Source organism: Charadrius vociferus, unplaced genomic scaffold, assembly GCF_000708025.1.
Source record: "Charadrius vociferus isolate BGI_N301 unplaced genomic scaffold, ASM70802v2 scaffold286, whole genome shotgun sequence".
NCBI classification, from domain to species: Eukaryota; Metazoa; Chordata; class Aves; order Charadriiformes; family Charadriidae; genus Charadrius; species Charadrius vociferus.
In genome coordinates, this window is record NW_009648967.1 from 558,880 (window position 1) to 578,136 (window position 19,257).

Here is a 19,257-nt window from a genome sequence, read left to right on the forward strand (position 1 = left end):
TACTGTTGCTTCAGCTACAGGAAATGATGCTTGAACACTGCTGGATGCAATAGCGGAACAAGAATTCCTCCTCCAACAGAACACGCTTTGTTTGGCACCAGTAATACCACAGGTGAGGACCAAACGGGAAACCTTTCAACATAAACAGAGAAAACAATATAACACAACTGGCAAGCTTTTCATCTCTAGTGTCACAGGGAGACGCTGTCAGGATGAGATGTTAACACATGGAAGCCAGCTGTAGCAACTAAATGTCTCAAGGAAACTTGTTCTTAGATAATGAAATCCATTCACAAGGAGTATCACAGAAAGTTGGAGTGACCTGATAAAACTCAAAAGAGATTACCAGATTTATTCTTGGAAAGGCAAGAAAGTGAAGCTCAAAGCCTGACAGACTCTAAAAATGATGAAAATGTGACTGTTAATTCAAAAGTTTTATCTCCAGATGTTCACAAAGATTTTTTTAAGGATAACATGTTGCATAATATGTTGGAAAACCACCTGTAAGTGTACATAAAACAAACTAAGATGAAATCAGAAAACCAGTTACATTCAGAAATACAGCTGGGCATTCCGTGGAAAAACTGCTGAAATTACCTGAGCAGAATTCTGGTTTTACCATGAATTCATTATTAGGAAAACCAGGCTGCGCTGCCCACTCCTGGAGCAGCCAGGGAAACTAATTTTAGGAAATGGTGACTTACAGAGAGGGGTTACTATACTGGGTTTATACCAAGTGCAGCATATAGTACGTCGATGCAACAATGCAGCTAAATACAAGACATATTTGATGTGTGCTATGACATTGCTCCTTGCCCCTTCCCTCCTGCGTGCATTAGGAGCAGACCATGGAAATGACAAGGGGCAACCTGAGGTCATCTCATAACGCTGTATTTATTAGAGGAGCAGCCTCTCATACCTACCATGCTTGCCCATGTGAAACTGTATATTGCAAACATAACTAAGATTTTCCTGCTGCTGCAGACCCTCTAGTTGTTATAATGCGTTGGAAGCTCCAGGTAACATTATTCATTTTGTTTGTCTGAGTAGCTAGAAGCTACAAGTAGATGAAGAGCTTCCTGTGCTTTAGATACAAAGTAAAAGCTTACACTACCCTTCTCAAAAGTTTACAGTAAACTGATGTCCTTAATTGGCTGTCAAAGTAGCATAAACGTTTAAATCATTTGAAGCCCTTAATAAAGCCTAATTAAAGGTAAAATCATTATTCTACGCATTTCACATGGGCTTTTGCTATGGATCAAGTAAAATCAAGATTTGAACTCAAACTTTTAGGAAGTCCTTAATAAAATGAGTCTCATTAGTGTCAAACTGCTTGATTAGGGACCTGATTAAAAGCCATTTGACATTAATGAGAGTCATTTTACTAAAGGCTTTTAAAATCAGTTCTATGTACAGATGCAGGCCAAGTTAAGAAAGTCTATATATGTGTGTGTACTGTATTTGTCTATGAATCCGGTCCCATTCATGCAGTTGGTCTGCATACCTTGCAGAATAGGAAGATAGGGAGACATACAGAAGATGGCTTACGGCTCACCTTTAAACTCTGTTGATTTTACTGCAAACCTCCTTAATGTTTTTCCCCCTGCATTATTTTATACTAGTTGCAAATTCTCTCAAACAACAGATGCAGATCCCAAAGTTGTTAAGGTGTAAAACTCTCTATATTACACATTTCTTACTACAGTCTCACAAGGAGAATGAGCACTGAAATTTGAGCCTTCTTGGATCTGTTTCTTCCAGCAAGACAACACAAAAGGGCTGTATTGTGCTGGAGGTTTTGACAGTGTGAGTGCAGTAGCTCATTGTCAGACCTTCATAATTAGAATATTCTTTTCAAATTTGGATGTGGATGTATCCCCTGTCCGTGAGCTATGTGGGGAGAAGGACGGGACACACACACACACACAGAAAAGGCTGTGTGACATGCACACACATGTAAGAAACATATTTTTCCACTCCTAGAACTAACAAATAATAAAACCAATTCTGTTTAACCTCATAAATATCTTCACCTTCTTCAGATGTCTAGAGGCAAAAATCCACATTACCCAAGAGGTAAATTTTTCAAAGTTTTGCTCTTAGTATATTGAATCGCTGTCTAAAATTTTTTGCAAACTTATGTCTAATGTTTGCTGCTAATTCAGCTCTTATATGAAGCCAAGTGGTCCATGTGGAAGATAAAATATCTGTGCCATCAGATTTGCTTTAAGGATATGTTTGGCTTGTTTTGAAAGTTTGGCTGGAATTAAAAAAATGCACTTGATAAACCAACAGTTCTTTGTCATGTTACTGTGTGATCTTTTTCAGGGGTGCTCAGTTGTCTGACTCCATTTTGTTTGTGTATTTAGAAGAAGTCACAGAGTAATCTATTTGTTTGTAAAGTTATCTGTATAATTTTGATGCCTGGACACAGTGCTTTTGTTTGCTTCACAGGCACTATGAAATATGTTCTTCATACCAAATTTGAAAAAGCAGGACTAGGAGGCATTGTTAACTAGGCAATAAATCACGTTACAGGTAACTGTCAGTCTCTTTAGTTTTCTTTTCAGCTAAGTATTTAAGGGCAATACTCAGATTTTTAGGCTTTTAAGTGTTTCTGGGTCCGGAGGACCAGAATTATGCTTGTAACTATGCCTTGTGGGACAGTAGTTTCTTGCTTTGTTCACACTGTTCTTTGAAGGTAGGATCTCATGTGCACAGAGGTATCTAGTGTGACCGAGGATAGATTTTTGAAAGATGGTCTGTAAGCCTACGTTCTTACTGAAATCAATATGCTCTTTCAGTCAGGAAAACAGATCATATTGTGCTGTATGTCTTAATTAGTGACCTGTTTTTCCTTTGTGAGGCAGGGGCTAGACAAACAGGTGCCTGAAACTAAGATCTTTTTCTTTCTGCAACTTTTACAATGCAGGCTGCTCTATATTTGCTATTCTATGTGCTGGTTCCCCTCTGATTTGTAGTTTGCTTCAGTTTTTCACTGTAAACCATTTTTCAGAGAACAGAGGTACATCAGCATTTGCAGAGTGTGCCATCCCCTTCCTGCTTGGGAAGCAGGAACAGAGCATGGGGCGCTGTTGTGATGATGACCTTTGGCAAGCTGAGATGCAAAGCACCCTGCAGGAATTCACTCCGGCACAAAGGTATTTAACAAATTCTCCAATTCCATGGTGGGACTTAGTCAGTAGGTGGTCCACTTGTCTGTCTGTCTGTCTGTCTTTCCTTATGCTCCTCTTTGGCTTAAAGAAGCTGCAGTAAGAGAAAAAAAAAAAAAAGAAAAAGGAAAAACAAAACTAAAAAACCAGCTATTAAACTGGAAAGACATGTGATCTGCATAATTGCTCTAATTGCAGCTAGTTCTGCAATGAATAGTCCTGCTGTCAAATTCAACAACGACTTAGGGGAAAAAAATTTCTCCGAGTCCTTTACTATAACATGAAAGACGTGAAGAAACTCTTACGATCATTGCCATTCAGTTTAAAGAGCCAGTGACTAATTAAGGAGGAGGAGAAATGGTGCCATTGTTGAATTATTAAAGAAAGGATTAAATTGGCAAGCATAAATAAACAAAATTAAACTATGCACCTCTCTGGCCTTTTTGAGTTGCACAAATTGGTATATCAGTCATGCATGATAGAGGTAGTGGTTCATCATCAGTAGGGATTTTTAACATAATTGTAACGAATGTTGTATCAAATATAGGAGCCTCCAAACGATCTGCTATCTCAGGATTCCCAAAGAAACAAAGAAGTAAAACCACATGGACTATTGGCAGAAGCAGAATGTCATCCATGGACCGGAAGGCAGGATCTAGAGAAAGGAAAGCCAGCCAGCCCTGACTCTGACACTAACTCTCCATGGCCTTGCACAGATTGCTCCTTGTCTCTTTCTTGGTTTCCTTATCTTTAAAATGGGATAATAAAACATACTTACCTGTCTCATTCTTGTGTTGTGAAACTTAGTTAGTGTCTGGATAGTGCATTTGCTATGGAGGAGCTAAGGATTTATAGGCCTCTTTTAAAATTTGTTCTTGAGACTTGAGCAGTGATAAAACTTCTGTTCATATTTAGGAAGCCCAATTTTACAGAGCGGAAACCTAATCAGGCTATCCAAATCTAGTGCCTAGTAATAAAGAAGTGGCACCCGAGACAAATGTTTGTTACGTGCTTAAGAGTAGCTACAGAGTATGGCCCCTGAACACACCCTGGCTTGAAAAGTGAAGAGTATTTTTCCTGTTTTATTTCTGCTTCAATTTAATAGAATTAGCACAGAAATAATTTTATTTTCCTTTCTTCTCTTTGAAAAATTGTATGCTTTTCTCTTTATGGTGGGTTGACCCTGGCCAGCAATTAAACACCCACCAGCTGCTCATTCACTCCTCCCCCTCATCGGGACGGGAGAGGATTGGAAGAGCAAATGTGAGAAAAACCTCATGGGTCAAGATTAAGACAGTTTAATAAGTGAAGGGGAAAAAAAAGAAGAAAATAAAACCCAACAAAAAACAAGTGATGCAAAGGCAATCACTCCCCATCTCCCACAAGCAGGCTGATGCCCAGCCACTCTCGGCTGCTTTGGAGAGACTCCCCCCCAAATCTTTATTTCTGAGCACGATGTTATATGGCATGGCACATCCCTGTGGTCAGTTGGAGTCAGCTGTCTCAGCTGTGTCCCCTCCCAACCTTTTGCCCATCCCCAGCCTCCTCACAGAGCGGGTGGAGGGAGAAACAGAGAAGACCTTGATGCTGTGCAAGCACTGCTCAGCAGTGGCTAAAACACGGGTGAGTTGTCAGCAGTGTTTTGGTCACAAACCCAAAGCACAGGACCATACTGGCTGCTGTAAAGACATTTAACTCCATTCCACCCAGACCACTGTTACATCATGTAAAGTGTTTTTTTTTCCTGGGGTTTGGTCTCATTCTAAAATTCTGCAGTCTTCTCCATTGTGTGTGTACGTTCGACCAAGATGCCTCTAAGCATAGTCCCAGACACCTCAGACTTTGAAATACAAGTAAGATTCAGACCAGGGGTTATCTCTACCCAGCCTGAACAAAATCCTTAGATTCGGACATGCCCAAATTTAGGAAAGTTAAGATTTGCATGTGAGCTGTGTGCCTTGGGACCACCTTTTATAGTGAAGGTGGGTAAAGTAAAGGAAAACAAGATGAAATAAACTCAAAGTCCTACTCAAGATACAGCGGGAGCAGCCCTCTTTAAAAAGTTGAAAACGCTCTGCTAATTATTTTTAATCTCTTCATTTTTTACATTTTTGTACTTCCTTGTTCTTTCCACAGTATAAAGCTAAAGAGCCTGTTCTGGCAAAATATCTAGCCTGCCTGGAAGCGGGAAGTACTGTAAATGGCATAAGAAAGCTTGTACTCATGACATTTCCTGTCCAGTTTTGCTGACTATATATTAGAATGCAATCATGTTCAAAATGACAACTGATTTTGCCTTGTTCCATCCCTGTCATCACGCCCGTTTTCACATCCTTTACCTCCTGCTCCCTGTCAGTCTGTAGGGTACATCTTGGTGCCTGTGTAGTACCTCACAGAAACAGTATTCTTTGGAAAGGATATCTTCTCTTTTTTTTTTTTCTTTTTTTGATGATCAGGCGAGCATGGGTAGTCAGAATTATGGAGCAGGATGGCTTTCCATAGTGGACACTGGTATAGAGTTATGTTATAGGAAGACAAAATGTGGAACAGGCTGGCTGTTATTAGGTATTGCTTCCCTCTGTTAATATTTTATACTGTGAGATATCTATTAGCCTTCCTTCCCCACTGTTCGTACTAACCAGGGCCCTAACGACTGTTCGTACTAACCAGGCCCCGTGAAGCTCGGAGTTTATATTGGTGTTGGCCACCCTCTCCTTACTTACAAGATCTTTCCTCGGTTCTCCAGAATAAATGAGACCAACTTCAAGAATGGGGTTGCAGCTGTTTCATGCGCTTGCAGCCTCCATATGGAAGCTCCATGAACCGCAGCCTTTAGAGGCTGAGGCAGGGCAAAGCTCAATCCTACCCCACCTTCCCGGTCCTGCTGATGACATTTGCCATCCCTCTCTTTTGCTGTGTGTGGCTGCTTCTGTCTGGCCCCTGCTGATAGAGAGTTCCTCCACCTGCATTTGGCACTTTAAGTTGAATCTGGGCACCAAATAGAACAGACACTCTGCAAAAACTGCTGCTATTGGGAAAAACAGAAACCCGAATGTACTACAAAGAAAACAAATCTGGGAAAAGAGCTGAGTTGAAGGAAAGAACTTTAGATGCCCCTCACACCTCATATTCTCTGTGAGTAAAGGGGATAACCAAAGAAAATTTAAGCTGTACTTCACTCTAATTTTGACTACATTGCAAATGAAGGAAGCGGCAAACAAGAAGACAAAAGTTTGCATTATGTCTGGCAACATATAGGTGTAATAATTCTGAGTTTATTCATTTCTTCAGGTAGAAAAGAATATTGAGAAAACTTAATTCTATCTGAAGAATGATACACTCCATCAGAAGCTGAAAAAATATATGAATGGCTTGATTTTAAACAAGACCATTAGACAGGAGATAAAATAACAAGAGAGTTCACAATTTATCCTTGTAAGGCAGACTCAAAAAGAATTGATTTTTAAATTCTGGGGTTTGAGTCCCCTGAGGACACCGGATTTCAGACACTCCAGACTGCTGGGAAGACTTTAGGAAGGTACCTGGAATTTGTAAAAGAAGAGATTTCCCCATATCCTGATGAAAATTTATGGAAGGCCATCAATATTCCAGTGACGTGGAGAACATAAAAATTGTTACACAAAAAATATTTAAAGAAACACAGAGGACTGCCTGTACTGCAGATTTGGAGTTCAGCGGAGCAGCATGGGGCTATATGAGCTGTGACTCGGCAAGCATTTGCATTAGTGTTGGAGTGTGTGCATATGGAGCACACCACAGACACAGAGAGTAACAACAGCACCATTAATTCAGAGGTTTTTCTCTGGGAGTGTTGAGCAATATGGGAAATGATTGGACTATTAATTTGAAAGCAATTAGAACATCTATTAAATTACTTTGGACATTGTTTCTGGCAACAAATTACACAAAAAGCAGTTTTGTTTACACTGAAGAAAAGCCAGTACCTCTGGAGGTAAACAATTAAATTGTAGGTTTCCACTGCTAAGCTTCTCCTCACTGCAGGCACAGGAGAATAAAATGTTTGGATAGGCAGGAATTTGCTGCAGTACTCTGTGCTGAGCCCTGGAGCTTGTCAGTAGATTCAAGACCCCAGAACAGTTGAGGAAGGAGTTGAGGACCTCTTACAGAAATCTCTGCTCAGAACTGAGAAAAGAGAAAACAATCCATGTTGCATGATTTGTGCTGCTAGAAATCCTCTGCAACTTTAGGTGGAGGATTAAAAGAGGATTTAGTTAGTTGTATTGTGCTGGGATTAGGGTTCTGTGTTAAGGAATACCAGAGCTGTACACCACCAGATCACCTCCTATTACAGATTTGGACTGGATCAGGCCTGAGCGTATGACTGCACTTCTGACAATTTATCTAGAACACATGGTACACTTTTTATTCTGGCTTCTTGCCACTGCAGGAGGACAGGTGATATGTGATCTGGCAGAAAATCTGCCAGGACAAAGTTACCCTTTAAATAAATTTTTAACAAATTTGGATCTACAGAGTTATTTTGTGCTAGCTGAACTATTTTTTCTTACACGCATACAACATTTTTGATCCAGCATGTGTGCCCTAATCCATCTGTTTTTTCATGAAGGCATGGCTGGGGAATCACAGGACCAAGAGGACAGGGTGGGAAAAAAAGGTGGATCTCCTTCACTTGTCTATAGGTCTCATTCATCAAGGAATAAATGAGTAGTAAATAGAATGTAACACGTTACCACTAGGTAGGTGGGTGCCTCTTTCTTCCCTTTTGGAAGAGGAGACACCATATTTGAGAGTTTGCCCAGACACGAAATATATGTCACAGGCTGAGGACCCCAAGGCTTTGCACAACTAGATATGGGTTCCCACAAGTATTGCTATCATTTTAGGGAAGCTCCATGGTTCCTGTCTACATTTGGGGAACAGAAGTTGATGAAAGAGTGGGTTTTTAAGTTCAGTTGATAGAAAGAATAGTTGCGTACATGCTGTCTTCATGTTCTCTGCCAGTTATACTCCAGAAAACAAAACAAACCAAATAACTGTGGTTTTGTCTTTTAATGATTTAACCAGAGGTGAACCTTTCCTGGAGAAGCTGGGCGTCATAGGAGTCCCAAACTCTGATAGCCAGCGTACTTGTGACAAAACCTTCCCTCAAAGCTTGTCACATCAGTAGGAGTAAATGGGAGAAAAGAGCTTTTGAGTAAGACACTCTTCTGTTGCCTCTGTGGCCTATGGGTGCAATTTCACTGTATCCTTAATCAGATTTAAGTGCAGGCTGACACAATGCCCTTCTTCCCACTCCACTCCACACCACCTTCACCTTCCTGCCACCCTTGCACCAGATTTGACACTGCATGTCTACAGGGTGCAAAGTGGGGAGTAAACAGGACCACTAAAGATGACCTAATACATGCCACAGCCACACACTTGTGAGATCCAGCTAGAGACAAGGGAGAGACATATGTGAAGAATACACGGCTACCCTATTTGGTGGCATCCCACAGTCAGATTGGATTTAGTATGGCATGAAACAGCATCCTTTGATATCTTAATTCCACAAATAAAGTAAGCCAACACGAAATAGCACTGTTGCAAAAAAAGTGCATGCTCTCTTTGCACCAGGACTACTTGGTTCTTCCCCTCTTCCTCCTCCTAAAGGTCTTAAAGCTGCACTTTCTTTCTCTCTCTCTCTTTTTTTTTTTTTTCTTTCCGTGCTTTGCTGAGTTAATTTTAGCCTGGATCAGTTTCCCAGTCCATTTCACTGCATGGCCACACAAGAGCTTGTGCTGTCAGGACCAATTTTGGGGCATTAGGATTTGCTTATGCTGATTTAAACTATGTAACTGAGTTAAAGCACCTATCTCAGCTAGGGACAGAGACAGGGGAAAGGAAGCCCAAAGAGATTTAATTGTCACCTTTCAGCTGCCAGTAATTAACGTGCTCATCTTAAAATGGTCCCTGTTTCTCACAGATAGGTTGTTCTCAGATAAGCCAATGCACAGATGGTATTAAGTGCCTGTACCATACTGTAAACATAACTGACTACAATACACAACTATAAACTGTTTGCTTGTCTACATGTAGAGAACAGTTTGTATGTTTGTGAAGTTGATGTAAATCTGTCTGTTTGTTGTGTACATTTTTAAATGTTACTCTCTTAGCTTCCAGACAACACTGCGGCAGTGTGGACTGTGCCTTTAAGTGCAGAGGTTCCCAGGCAGCGATTTTGGGCAGGGGGCTGTGAAGCCCCTTTTGTTATTATGCACAGCCAATTAAAACCAAATAGAAAATAAAGCAGATCCTTTGCAAGAACCTTAAGCCCTTGAATGATCACCGCAGGTGTCATCCATCATTTTCTAAAGAACTCGTAGCCTTAAGAGAAGGCAGGAGGCACTGGAAGGGGACAGAGAGTAAGCAGGTTAGTTTACCAAAATAAGACCAAGCTGTGATACAAGGCACACGAGAAAAAGCAGAAACATTTTCTAAATTGCATGAGCTCTACTCTTTCCTTTGTAGACTGAATTTGCTGCAGGAACTTCCCTTTCCTCGGCATGCCTGTCTGGAGTTGGCTTTGTAGTGATGGCAGCGACAAGTGGCTGCACTAAGCGGGATCGTGTATAGCTACTTGGTCCATTGCTTTGCTTGATGGGCCGCTTCTGTTTTGTTTCTCCTTTGAGGAGACAGATGCTGCATGTGTGCAATTATCCTGGGTGCTCTACAGATTTTTCAGTGAACATGAATAGTTACATAAGGATTCCTTTAAAATAGTATATTATTGGAGATTTTTTCATTCTGTGTGATAGGAAAGGTTATTTATGCAATGTTCTGGGCAGGAGAAATGGGAGAATTCAGAGCAAGCCCATTAGCTTAGCTGAAATGATGGAGGATAAATGAATATTCCCTCACTGTCTCCTTAACAGCAGATGAGAAATCAGTGGACTGAAATGATACTCTTAATCTGACTTCAGGTATTTTCTCCCTAGGCATCCACTTATAGCCACCAGATGAAGACAGGATGAGCAGGCTAGATAAACCTTTTGTCCAATGTGTTATGGAAGATCGTATGTTCCCTGTGCCTGGGAGACCTGGGATTTTGGAGAATGAACCCTGAATAACTCAGCTGTGGCTTGGTGAGCTAATGTAGCTCCTGGAGGGCCAGAGACCTGCTGGAGTTGGTGCTCCATAGCTGGGAGGGAGAGGGCTCTGTGACACCAACCCTTTCCCCATCAGCATGCTACAGGCTTTGCTGTCACACGGGCTGCTGCTGTTTGTACCACACCTATGCTGGCCTCTGTATGCTCTCCACTTCTTGCAGTTGTATTGGGGTACTGACAACTGATACAGTTGGTCATCCAAAAAAATGGTCCTCAGAGCTAATAAGATAAACTGCAGATCAACGATGTCTCTAATAAGACATATTACTTGACCTCACGTGGACCCACTATCTCCTGTTCCAAATAATTTTTAAGATGCTTAAGAAACAGAGGATATGTTCTTGGGTTTTATTTTTTGTTCTGTAATTCTCCTCTAGAAACTCTGTATAAATTTCAAGACTGACAGATGGATTTTTTTTTTCTGTCTTTTTGCTTTTGTTAAGAAAAGTGAAAGACTGATCACAGTGGACACTACACATTTTTTCTTGTATTGTACACAAAAATTTGGTGGCAATATACATGCGTATTGGAGGGTGAGTGCATAACTCACAAGGAGAAAGATTAGTGCCAATTCATTTGTTGAATCTGCAAACCAGGATGTTGCAAGAAGATAGGAGTTGGGGTTATGGAATAATTAACCTTTTCTCCTATTTCTGTCTGTGTGTATCTTCTGCTGGCAAGATGTTCCATGCATAAATAGACGTAGAGATAAAAAGAAAATCTTTTTACGAAGCAACAATCTCATTTTTAGTTTAATAGTAGTAACAGTTGTGTTTTATCCATTGTTTCAGTTCTTTCAGTGAGTTAAGATATGTGAGAAAATGATCATTTAAGTTGTGATCTTTAACTTTCTTCCAGTGACTTACCTTAAAGTCATGTGGGGCTGACAGCAGACCTGAAGAGGGAAATCAAAGTTCATTCACCCTCATTTAACACACACACACTGTCAGTTAAAAGTTTGTGCTTGCCTAGCTGTATCAGATTAGACATGCTAATGTTTCAGCTGTTGTGCCTTCATCAGGATGTGTCTTGAACCAACCCTTCACAGCAGTTTGGAACAGAGTTTCACATGTTGAGTTAGTTAGAAATGCTTCGGCAGTCTTGTCATGTTTCCTGTCATGACGGCTTTTTGTTGGGCTTTTTTTTGGTAACTTACTGCTGTCTAAATAAAATGTGTTATCTTAGGAACAGGAATTTTATTGTTTTTTTCCTTGTTGCTTGTCTACCTTAAATACTTTTACAGGCATTTGTCTGTTAATTACTTGATTATTCACATGCAAAAAAAAAAAAAAAAAGGTTGATGACAAAGGAGAAAAGGAGAAGGGCGTGTGTGAATGCTACCAGACTGTCTAGATGATCATATAGTGGTACTGAGTGAATAAGGTGGCTTTCCAATACATTACACTCTTACAGAGACTGACAGAATGTAATCACTGAGAAATTATGTAGCTTTGGATACATCTGAGATTGGGGAAGAGACTGAGACGGTAGCCCAGGACAGAACATTCCCAAAATTATGATACTCTGGCTCCAGATAGGGATTTAATTTTTCAAAGTATTTGTCCCAGGAAACATAAATTACAGAATACAGATCAACTTAGCTCTGACAGTAATAATAGCACAGCTGTCTGCCAAAGGCCATCACATTTTGAAGAAGTATTCAAAGTGCTTGAAATGTAAATCTTGTCCATGAACTGGAATTTTTTCATGGTGTTCTAAAGACCTGAGTCTTTCTTCACTCTTTACTGTGGGAAAACTCTTACTGAGTTATTTCAATTTATCTTTTTGAAAAGCCCAACAGGTCTGACGAAGGAGATAAAGCACCAGTTCCCTTCCCAAAAATGCCAATTTTTAGTCTTTATGAATGACCCAGGGAGATCTTAAGGTTAGAAGTACAGCTGTATGGTCCTCAATGCCGACAGCTCTCTCAGCCTTCCCTGAGGAGAATAGGCATTCAGTACTTTGCAGGATCAGACTCAAATCTAATCAGGAAAAGCTCAAATAATACAGAAATACTTGATTAAAATTGCTTCAGGAATGACCCCCACATCTGAGATACCATTTTCTCTCTCTTCAGAAGCTTCTCAGAAACTGAGTTTGTGTTTTCCTTTAATAAGCATTGTTTATAACCTAACACCAAAAAGACTGGGGCTTTTTGATGCTCACACCCATTCACTAATCAGCCAGCAGCCTTCGACAGAATGAGAATTGAAACTGCTGGTGGGGAGCAAGCCTCCACCACGACTGCAGTGCCTCCCTGGAGTTCTGCAAAATAATTCACAGCATTTAGCAGAAGTAGGATGAGTCAAGGACATGCCAGAGCCTCTCCTGCTGATCTTGCTGGTTTCTTCCATAGGGGAACTGTCCAGCAAAACCATGGCACAGTTACAAAACAAAATGGTATCCTTTTCTAGAGAAAAAAAGAATACTGACTGCATTAAAAAGCAGCTACGCTCAAGGACCAGGCAGTTTTCCTTCTCATTTTCTTTCAGAAATTCTGAAAGGAAGGCTAATGGTTAGTAAACACAGACCCTCCATAATCATCCCCTACTCTGGATGGGCCTGACTGCAGACAGAAGGCATCTGGTGCTGGGGTTGTGGTGTAGAAAGGTTCACCACCGGCTGCTTGTGGCACAGCATCAAATTGCTGCTTGTGTCCTTTATTTCTGCCCCAGAAAAAAAGGAGGGAAGAAATGGTGCCTTTCAGAGGACACTTATGGCATCTCTCTATGCAGAATGTGTGACAAACCACAGCTGAATTCTTAATGTGCCCCAAAAAATTTCTGTTTAATGAAAAAGTTGTGTACTGATTGTATGCCAGTTGCTTTCAGAACCACAGAAGGAATGAGATTTAGTGATTAAAAACACACCATGTATTTGTGATATCCTATTGTATAGTCTTAAAAACCTGAATAGTAGATTTCAGTTATCTGTCATTATAATAAACACTTGTAGTTTCCTTATGAGCTGAGAGATCTTTTTTTCAGCCTTGCTTTGAGAACTCTGCTTCAGAAATTTGTCCTGTACTAAGATGTGATGTGTAGTGTCAAATGTCTCACAACAACCATCACTTTCAGTTACCATGCAACTCCTTTTTAAGATGTGCTTGATATATATATACAGTCCGACAAGGGTGATAAATGCCTTGCCGGTTTTGTCAGATGTTTTCATATCTTCCCAGGAGCAGTATTTCAAAGAGAACAAATCATCCTTATAATGTATGTATGTGAGTGTGTACTATTTTTTAAAGAGCTACTTCATTTAATCCATAAATGTTTAAAGCCATAAACAAAACATAATTCCAGATAAACTTGGGTTTACATTCAGATCTGAAATGTGAATTTGATTTATAGCCAAGATAGACTTTGATTACCAGACGCTTTTCCAGTGTTTTGGGACTTTTTAGAAGTAACGGGTAAACCCAAATTTAGCTTCTTTTTTTCCTACATTTCACAATACTACTGCAAGTTGCCCAAGCAGTAACATGACATATCAATGCAGATGGGATTTGTCATATCTGACTCTTCCTACCTCGGCCCTCATCTATCTCAGTCGCTCTCATCTGCCATTCTTTTGATTCTCCTTCCTATTCCTTTGGTAATCCTGACTCTCCCTCTTTCCTCAGTTCTCCAGCTGGGCTGAGGGAACTGTGGCTTACACTGCGAAGGTTCTTGTGACTCCATGGTGTAGCACCTATCCTCCCTTGCAGTCTCTTGGGGTCACCTCCTGTACAGACCCATGCTCTTAGCCAGGCACTGTGACTTCTGCCTACTGCAGCCTTTCACTGAATTACTTTCTTCTGACCCTCTTAACTTGTTCTCATTCATTTTGTTAGCTGTTCTTAGCTTTCCTGCCTGATCTTCTCTCCTTCACTGTTCCTTTTTCCTTTTGCTTCCTTGGGGTCCTTTTAAAGGTATCCTTCTTTGCATTTTTTACTATTCCCTCTTTCACTGATTTTGTCCTACTTTAGTGTCACCGTGCTTTGCTGAAGAAAGATACTGTGAGCATCATGGAGTTTTCAATTCCATAAAAGATTTTCTCTTTTCTTATCCATTTCTCTGTCCCTTGACCAATATCTTTATTTTTCTTTTCTGTTAAACTAGCATGACCTTTGTCCCTTCAATTCTTTGCTATTTCTGAATTTCCTCTAAAACCTCCTGCTTCGTTCCTATCTCCTCTGCCAAGCATTTTCTGCCAAAGAAATTGTCAAGCTTTTTAAAGGATGGAAAAAAAAGTCATTGCTTTCACTGAGGAACCTTTCCCTTTGCTCCACCTGGCAGTCTCTCCTCTTTTTCTTTTTTTGTCTTTCTCCTTCCTCTCACCTAAAAGCATTCCCTCTCAGTTCTTTCTTTCAGCTGTATTCCTCCTTATTCTCTGCATTTCATTTTTCATGCTCATTTTTTTCTCCTAAAAACCCCTCACTTTTCTTTCCTGTTCTTTGTTTTTCCTCTTTACTTTAAACTTCTCAGGTTTTTTTGGATCAGTGGAGCCTGATTTTTGCTTTTACACATCACTGATCTTCTACGTTCTACTCTTCCCATACTCATCAATGTTTCCCAAACTTCCTGCCTTTTTATATAGCTGAACTTGTATTTTGCCTGCATAGTAGTTTTTTCCATGGGATGATTGGTCAGTTGTCAGCAGAGGAGGAGTTATTTTCACTTTCCCCTCTGTCCTCATTTGTGGAAGCCAAAGAAGTTATTTTGGATACTGTTTAGAAGATTACACCATTTTGATTGGTACAATCAATTGGTACAAGCTTTCGTATAAATCATAAAGTTGCCATTTAGGGCCCAGCATTTCAACATCTTCCTGACATGGGAAAAAAACGTTTTTGAAAATGGCTTGGTAGCCTTGTATGTCCTTCTGGAAGAATGGTGAGGCTAAGGAAGACAAGCATGCTGTTTGTCCTGTATGTCCACTGTTTATCATAGAGCTCTCACTACTGTGCCTTTATTTGATTTTAATGAACAGTTATCTGACAGTTGACAGTGTGAATTTATCATCAATAATTTTTACCTTCATTTGATTGTATTGCATTGCATATGACAAATGTCATTTTAATTAAGATACAAAAATGCTACCACTGTTTCAAAACTGCATGGTGCCTTTGCTGTTGCTGATATTTTAAATGAATGCACTTCGCCCTTTTCTGTCGAAATGAGCATTTAAATTCCATTTGTTTAGTTAGGTGGATGACACTGATTCAACCTTTCCCCCCACAGTGGCTGCAGAAGATGTAAATTCAGAATGATACCCCAGTAGGGTCATATTGAGTTATGCCCTAGTCTCATGCAAATAAAAATCTCAGTGAAATTTCGAATCAGAGAAGTCAGAATATGTCTCTGTGTGCCACTGGCAAATACCTTTTCATGGGGAAAAAAGCACCCTTTTTTTCAATAAATCTATCTTTTGCATACAAAGAAATGGGGTTGGAAATGTCAATGAGGCAGGGCCAGGATAGAAATGCAAATCCAACTGCTTTCAATGGAAAAGCATTACATTCAAACCGGAAAACTGATCTTGCAAACCTTACACAGAAGGGAGACCCTCTGGGTGGGGACTATGCATGTGAACTGTTTGCAGGATTCAGCCCCGTGATTTGAACTTAATGTGAAGAATCCTTGCTCAAGCAGTGGCATTTACATATTGAGAAGGGAATGTAGGTTGCTGGCACAAAGAAACATGCACTGGGGTGGTAAAGGTCACAGTGGGAATCATTCTAAGAATTTTAAGGGAAGTTAGGGAGAGATATAGGTTATTTGGAAAGAAAGGCTACACAGAAATAGAGATGTCTCAAAAATGGAGAAGAGGAAGGAATACATGCATTGAACATAAGTGAATCAACCGGGAGTGGGACTAGAAGCTCACTTGTGAAAGTGAGAATATGAATACTCATGAAGAAGAGAATTTAAAATTATTAGTGTGGTTGTGTGAGGACCAGAGCAAAACTGACAACCCCATTTCTCTTTTCCTCCTCTTTCAGTTGCTAACTGCTTACTGTTTTCTTCTATAGTTCGCTTCTACTTGTGTACCTCTCTGGAATACACAGAACGTTAGCAATATATCATGGCTTTTTTGTTATATCTAAAGAATAAATGAAAAGATCATCCTGAGGGATGAGATTATGAGATTGATTTGCAAAGGTGATCCTCAATTTTTTCCTCTGCTTTTGCTATGCTGTGGTAACACATCTCATCCTAGAATGGGAATACAAATGTTTTTAATGTTGTGTGCAAATATATGCACACGCTTTTGAAAATATATTTTTAATTCTATTCCATCCAGGCTTGTAAGCAGAAATAGATCTGAAAATATTTATAATCTAGTGTCTGAGCTTATTTTTTTTTTTTAATTTTGAATTTCATGTATTAGAAGAAAGATTTGTGCCAAGGTTGTGAAGTGGCTGTTGCAATTGGTCTGTTCAAAAGTAAGAATGAACTGTTGTAGATCTACGCTTTGTTTGGTTTGTCTGTAGATCTTGTCACATTGTTTGATGAGGAGCAGAAGGGTTAATATCCACAGATTTGTGGAGCAGCAAAAGTGCTTGTGTAGTTTGTGTTACAGAACCAAGACCTCACAGAACAGTTCCAATGGAATGATCCCAATACAGCAGTGTGTAGTCTATGAATAATAAATATATACACAGCAAACAGAAATTACTTGAACTAGCTGAAGGCCAGAAAGCAGACTAAGCCTTTACAAACTTCATATCCTCTGACTTTATCCCAGATTACCTGTCAACAGGGCCAGTGCAGTTTGTGTTAGGTAACAAATCCAATCTCTAATTGGCGTAACAACCTCTGCAGGAATGACTGAGGCTACGAAGGTATGTTGCCTGTTTTGAACACTACAGATGTCCAGGTCAAAGAACATCCAGGCAGAGGTATGTTTTATAGGCAGAATAGATGACAGTAAGGAGAGGAATAAAATGTTTGAGGATTATGTCTACCTTCTGTTAGACTTTTCACCTGTTCTAGAGAGAGAATTAAAGCATAATACTCTGTGAGCTTATGGACAAGATTTCTACACTCCAAAACACACCATTTTTGGTGGCTTTTAAAAACTAATTTAAGTGTTAGATGGTAGTTACATCCCATGCCTTTCAAACAGGTTAAATCCAATGCAGTAACTGCAGCTGTTCAGCATCCACATCTTTACCAAGCCTCACTCTTCCAATCACAGCATTTTACTTTGGTTTGAATTGAAAGTCAGGAAGGGTCATGAGAATTGCCCTTCTAATGACTAATTTGCAGTGTGCGTATGATATAGTCTTTCCACTCACTACTGCCTCTTTTACCCCATCTGGGTTTGCCTCTTTTACCCAAGCCAGTGTAAGAGAAGACCTTTTAATGGCAATGTTCTTGTTTTGAAAGTGGAGAGGATTTCTATAGGTTTTTTTTTTCTGTTTACAAATCAGTTATACACAGGATCTCTAACTGAGCTCTGCTATATTGATAGTTTGTATGGGGAGGTGAAGTATCTTGTTTTCCTAAAGAATCGGTGGGCCTGATTCTTTTTAAGCACAATCCATGAGTCATGGGAGCTCTTCAGACACTAGAGCTAAGCAGAACATATTAAAAATCTGAGTAAAGGAAACCATTAAGTCCCAGTGCCAAAAGCAGGACAAGATCTCCCTTCTTATCTCTAGGAACAGCAGTCTGTCTTTGTTTTTCAAATTATTCTAGTTCCTAACCATGTCTATCTCCTTTTCCCTCTTCCAAAAGCAGCTTTCAAGCTTGCAGAAGCCAGACCTGTCTGTTCATTGCTCTCTGTTGCTCAGGTAGTGTAGATTTGAGGATGACATAAATAACTTCCAGGACAGATAGGATATTTTGTGATTAAGAGAAAAGGTTCATTTCCCTTTGAAGAACCTCTATGAATCCTGACCTAAATATCTCACTAAACCGTACAAGCAATGCAATGAACTCCTGAACAAGTATCACTGAACTACTTCAGGATGTGAAGGACTCTATAAGCTGTATCTGACCCAGAAAATCATCAAGGATTGCAGCTTGATTTGACTTCCTGAAACATTATGTCATTGTGAATTATTGGGCTTGGCTTGCTAACATATGCAAAGCACTTTGAGATCAGCAGATGGAAGGATAATACCAATACTTATAATGTTTTGTATTAAAAATGTAATTGGAACCTGGTTTTAATGGTATTGATTAATATAATAATATAAAATTATTGCAGCATATACTCACAGCCATCGTGTCCATGGTGAAGGAGCAGTGAAATGGCTGCTTCCCTGATGAAAGTGTTGGGCAAAGCCTTGATTCTCTCCTGTGTATTTTACTTCATTTCAACAGTAGAGTGTAAAATAGGAAAAGGGTATTTTGCACTGTTTATTCCACAATATTTAATATGGCCCCGTAGTTATGAAATAAAAGGCAAGAAGGCAGCTCCAGCTTCCTGTTCGACTTATTTTCTGTCCTGATTTAACATCCTAGCATTTAACTCTGGTTACACCTTGCTTTTCTCTTTTGCTATGGAGCAATAAAAAGGTGTGAGCTGTAATCATTTGCCTCCAAGTCAGTTATAAAGCCTTACCGATCAAGGGAAAACACCACTTTTATAATTGAAAGAAAAGGTATGTGTGTGATATTATTTCTACCCAGAAGGGTTGTTTTGAAAGTAAAAGTATACAGCATGGGGACAGTTTACTGCCTGTGTTAGGTGGCAGATGCAGAGATGGACTTGAGCCAAGGTCTCAGTTATATAAATGTATGGTTTCTAGAGGTGGGGAAATGTAAATTCTTCCAATGGCCCTCTGTACAAAGAGTTGACCCAGAAATTTGGATACAAATGCTCCTTTGCAGTGTTTGAAATCTGTTCTGTATCCTTTATCATGAGGCCAGTTGTAACCCAGTGGTGTCAGGAGTTAAGTGAAAAAAATGTTACGCAACAAAACAGTGCTGATCTTG